The following is a 5,887-nucleotide window of genomic DNA, read 5'->3' as shown; positions in this document are numbered from 1 at the left end:
ATCCTATAGAAAATTTGTGCGCACAACTGAAAAAGCGTGTGCGAGCAAGGAGGCCTACAAACCTGACTCAGTTACACCAGCTCTGTCAGGAGGAATGGGCCAAAATTCACCCAACTTATTGTGGGAAGCTTGTGGAAGGCTACCTGAAACGTTTGACCCAAGTTAAACANAAGGCTACCTGAAACGTTTGACCCAAGTTAAACAATTTAAAGGCAATGCTACCAAATACTAATTCAGTGTATGTAAACTTCTGACCCACTGGAAATGTGTTGGGAAAAAAATCAAAAATAAATAATTCTCTCTACTATTATTCTATTATACTACACATTCTTAAAATAAAGTGGTGATCCTAACTGACATAAGACAGGGAATTTTACTAGGATTACATGTCAGGAATTGTTAAAAACTGCATTTAAATGTATTTGGCTAAGGTGTATGTAAACTTCCGACTTCAACTGTACCTTGTTGTGTTGAACAACATGCATCATCACTTTAACTGCCCTCACTCAGGGACTAATAGCAGCACCCCCGACTGTTATTTTCTGACAGAAACATACTAGATGCTTTAAAATAGGTATATAAACATCGGCTGACGTTAGAAAAAGAGGATGACTCGAACCAGCGTCAGGCATCTTGGTGGGGAGAACAAAAAACTTCACCATAGTTAACTCTAAATACAGGGAGTTGTCCTACCAATATTAACCACGTGGAAGGAACCTTATTAACAGTCGTTTTCAGAAAGAATATAGACAATATCAGTGTTGGATTGATGAAGCAATACAATAAATTGTCGTTAACGTGTGTAAAAGTGACCGTTATTGTCCGTTAAACTTGCCAATGAGAACCATTGGTGTCTGTCTCTGTCTACGTCAGACTTTACGCGCATCACAGCATGTCATTTTCCACCAAGGAACTCGCGGTGATTTTGCATCTCTGCGCGCAGATAGATGCTGGGTTTCGGAGGTTGTGCCTGAATGAAGCTTTGCCTTACTAAATGTGTGAATTTTGAATTGTTTTGAGAACAAATACTTTTGCTGTTCTACTTTGAATAAGGTAAGGAGGGCATTTACGATTCTTAATCCTTTCTTTCCATCTAGCAACGCATTAGGCTACTCGATTGCATCATGAAATATCTAGGCTAATAATAGGATAATCGTTAAAGTCAATGGAAAATAAGTGTCATGTCTCACCTTTTTCAAATCTGCATGATTGTTTCATAGGCTATTTCATACTGTTGCATTGTCTATAGAAAGCGTTCGTCTTTTTTTCCGTGCGATTTGAGGCTGAGCGCTCATTGGCGCGGTCACTCTAGGTTGCGGTGCTGTCCACAATATTTAGTTCGGTTATAAAGCCCTACAATAAGCATCCATGTCGTTCAGGTATACCATGTATTGAGTGATCAGGTCACCTATGGAGGAAATAGGCTACCGTGCTCTGTCTTTGGATGCATGGGACATCTTATTCGGGAGTTTTCTTGCCTTGACCTTGGCGACGATTCATGCAATGTGTCCTCCAGCTGTTTGAAGCAATAATGTTTCGTTTTTTCCCACAAGGAGCCGCACACGACACAGTGTACCTGTGGACATTAGGCCGATTGGCTATGACATGATGGTGTCTCTCAGTTGAGATGGGCCTGGAGGACGCACCCCTAAAGTGGGAAGATGCTAGATGTCAAGATGCTATGGGATTTCAACTCAGTTTTTAAAAAGTCCCAAATCCTCTAAAAACCACATGGAATAGAATAGTTTCTATAGAATATAATAATTTGTTGTCTTCAGAAAAGGCAATTATTTCCCCCAGTATACAACAATATCGTTTTGAGTTTGACATGGGATGTACTGAAACTGTCTAAGAACAAGTGATTAGACTCAATATGAGTGGACCTTGGCCTGGATATATTTCATTCACTCCTAGCCTCGATCCCGGTCGTGAATACGGTGTGATGTCTGGCAGCTTAAGGCTAGTTCACTTCTATTTTGTCAGAGTAACTCTATGTGATTCGCAGCAGTCCTTCAAGAGATGACAGTGACAGTCTATGAGATAGTGAGAGGAGGAGAGGTTGGGTATCACTGATGCTGCAGGGATGGAATTTACATTTAATAGGAAGAACCATTGCCTAGCAACCCCATTTGGATAAAGTGGAGCATCTCCTCCAGAAATGGCACAACAAGGAGCAGGACTGTTATGATTTAATCAACAACTCTTCCCTAGAGAGATGGGGTCTTACTGGTGGTCTGATTGCAGGTGTCAGCTATCTACTACTATCCAAATACCCTTCTTAACTTCATTTTGTGTTGTTTACACAGGGTTTGTTACGTAGCGTCACTACTCTCCACATGTATTAAGGAATCCATCCAGTTATTTGGCCTACAGAAATGGCATGATTCATAGTTGATGAGCAGACACGACAACAGTCTGGTTGATAAGGTCAAGGCTAAAGTGACAGACAGTCAGACAGGTCTGAGGGCCCCAGGATTCTCTCTCTCTCTCTCTCTCTCTCTCTCTCTCTCTCTCTCTCTCTAGTTGCGACGTGAATCACTCAATAGATTTTGTATTTTCTATGTATTTATGTAAATAAAGCTGGTGCACGATCTAAGTAAGACTCAAGGTTTTGCTCGCCTGAGGTAGAGTGTCTCATGATTAAGCTGTAGACCCACACAATCAGCCCCTAGAGAGTTTTCATCTTGTATTTTTCCTTTGCTTGTCTACATACACCACAGAACTGATGCTAGCACTAAGATCGCCAAACTCAATGAGCTGTTATTCCGCCAAAAAGCAAAACAGTGAAACGCTCACCCAGAGGCGGGCGCTCCTTAGTGGCCGGGGACTTTAATTTGCAGGGAAAACCTTAAGATCGCGTCTTACCAAATTTCTATCACCCATGTTAATTTATGTGCAACCAGATGGAAAAAACTTTGGACACATTTATCCACACACAGAGATGCATACAAGCCCCCTCGCCCTCCATTTGGCAACCCTGCTTACAAGCAAAAATTAAAGCAGGAAGCACCAGTGACCGATCATAAACAAGTGGTCAGATGAAGCAGAGGCTAAGCTAAACAGACTGTTTTTGCTAGCTCAGACTGGAATATGTTCCGGGAAGCACAGCCGAGAGCTGCCCAGTGACACGAGCCTCCAGACGAGCTAAAACTACTTTTATACTCGCTTCGAGCAAATAACACTGAACTGCATGAGAGCCACCAGCTTGTTCCAGGAAGACTGTGGTGATCACGCCTCTGCGCTGCCCGATAGTGATAAGACCTTTTATAAGGTCAGCAGGGCCAGACGGATTACCAGGACGTGTACTGCGAGCATGCGCTGACCAACTGGCAAGTGTCATTCACTGACATTTTCAACCTCTCCCTGTCTGAGTTCTGTAATACCACCACATGATTTTATAAGCGAGACCAACATAAGTCCCTGTGGCCCAGAACACTAAGGTAACCTGCCTAAATGACTACCGACCCGTAGCACTCACGTCTGTAGCCATGAAGTGCTTTGAAAGGCTGATCATGGCTCACATCAACACCATTATCCCAGAAACCCTAGACTCACGCCAATTTACATACCGCCCTAACAGATCCACAGATGATGCAATCTCTATTGCACTCCACGCTGCCCTTTCCCCCCTAGACAAAAGGAACACCTATGTGAGAATGCCTTTCATTGACTACAGCTCAGCGTTTAACACCATAGTGCCCTCAAAGCTCATCAAAAAGTTAAGGACCCTGGGACTAAACACCTCCCTCTGCAACTGGATCCTGGACTTCCTGATGGACCGCTCCCCAGGTGGTAAGGGTAGGTAACAACACATCCCCCACGCTGGTCCTCAACCCTCTATGGGTGCAGTCCCCTCCTGTACTCTCTGTTCACTCATGACTGCACGGCCAGGCACGACTCCAACACCATCATTAAGTTTGCCGATGACACAACAGTGGTAGGCCTGATCACCGACAACGCCGAGTCAGCCTATAGGGAGGAGGTCAGAGACCTGTCCGTGTGGTGCCAGGACAACAACCTCTCCCTCAACGTGATCAAGACAAAAGAGATGATTGTGGACTACAGGAAAAAGATGTCTGAGCATGCTCATCGACGGGGCTGTAGTGGAGTATGTTGAGAGCTTCAAGTTCCTTGGTGTCCACATCACCAACAAACAAACATGGTCCAAGCACACCAAGACAGCCGTGAAGAGGGCACGACAAAACCTATTCCCCCTCAGGAGACTGAAAAGATTTGTCATGGGTCCTCAAAAGATCCTCAAAAGGTTCTACAGCTGCACCATTGAGAGCATCCTGACTGGTTGCATCACTGCCTGGTATGGAACCTGCTCGGCCTCCGAACACAAGGCACTACAGAGGGTAGTGCGTACAGCCCAGTACATCACTGGGACAAAGCTTCCTGCCATCCAGGACCTCTATACCAAGCGGTGTCAGAGGAAGGCCCTAAAAATTGTCAAAGACTCCGGCCACCCTAGTCATAGACTGTTCTCTCTGCTACCGCACGGCAAGCGGTACCGTAGTGCCAAGTCTAGGTCCAAGAGGCTTCTAAACAGATTCTACCCCCAAGCCATAAGACTCCTGAACATCTAATCAAATGGCTACCCAGACTGTTTCCATTGCCCCCCACTTTTTACACAACTGCTACTCTCTGTGGTTATCATCTATGCATATTTTAATTACTCTACCTACATGTACATATTACCTCAATTACCTCAGCTAACGGTGCCCCCGCACATTGACTCTTTACCGGTACCCCCCTGTATATAGTCTCGCTATTGTTCATTTAATGCTGCTCTTTAATTAGTTGTTACTATTATTTCTTATTCTTATTCGTATTTTATATAATTTTTTAAAACTGCATTGTTAGTTAAGGGCTCGTAAGTATGCATTTCACTGTATGGTCTACACTTGTTGTATTCGGCGCATGTGACTAATAAAAATGGATTTGAATTGATTTAAATAGGGAACATGGTACCATTTGGAATTCACAACACTGCTCCTGAGTGTCTGACACGTAGGCTGTAGTTTGTTTACAAATGCAATACGCTCCAAAAATGTTCACTCCAATTACAATTTACTGTATACAGTGGTGGAAAATGTACCCAATTGTCATACTTGAGTAAAAGTAAAGATACCTTAATAGAAAATGACTCAAGTAAAAGTAAAAGTCACCCAGTAAAATACTTAAGGTTTTAAATGTACTTAAGTATTAAAAGTAATTCTCAAATTCCTTATATCAAGCAAACCAGACTTCTATTTTCTTGTTTTTTTAAATGTACGGATAGCCAGGGGCACACTCCAATACTTAGACATAATTTACAAACAAAGCATTTGTGTTTAGTGAGTCCGCCAGATCAGATGCAGTAGGGATGACCAGAGAATTGGAGAATTGGACCTGTTCTACTGTAAGGCAGAGGCTGCAGTGATGACTCATTTTATTATGTGGTGAAGTGTTGCGGACTACAGAGAAACATGTTGATGTATCTCTATGTTTGTCTCCCAAATGGCATCCTATTCCTTATGTAGTGCACTACTTTTATATGGGCCCTGGTCAAAGGTAGTGCACTATATCGAATAGGATGCCATTTGGGACAAAGTCTTTGATTTATCTATAGTAGCTATGTGGAAGAAGTGGAAGAAATGGAAGAGGTCATTGATGTTGAGTACTACTGAGTGGAAGAGGTCATTGGTGTTGAGTACTACTGAGTGGAAGAGGTTATTGGTGTTGAGTACTACTGAGTGAAAGAGGTTATTGGTGTCGAGTACTACTGAGTGGAAGAGGTTATTGGTGTCGAGTACTACTGAGTGGAAGAGGTTTTTCCTGGTGCCCAAGATCATGCTGAGGCTAGAGGGCTCGCCTGGTGAAGAAAGACTGGCTACTAGCTCTG

At 43.3% G+C, this 5,887-nt stretch overlaps 1 pseudogene; it reads left to right on the top strand.

Moving 5' to 3' along the window:
- The first annotated feature begins 926 nt into the window (after positions 1 to 926).
- Positions 927 to 5,887, top strand: part of LOC112071607 (sodium-dependent neutral amino acid transporter SLC6A17-like) — a 71,625-nt pseudogene continuing 66,664 nt past the window's right edge.

The sequence above is a fragment of the Salvelinus sp. IW2-2015 genome, unplaced genomic scaffold (genome assembly GCF_002910315.2).
Source record: "Salvelinus sp. IW2-2015 unplaced genomic scaffold, ASM291031v2 Un_scaffold1660, whole genome shotgun sequence".
Classification (NCBI taxonomy): Eukaryota; Metazoa; Chordata; class Actinopteri; order Salmoniformes; family Salmonidae; genus Salvelinus; species Salvelinus sp. IW2-2015.
This window is presented reverse-complemented; position numbering and strand designations above follow the sequence as displayed.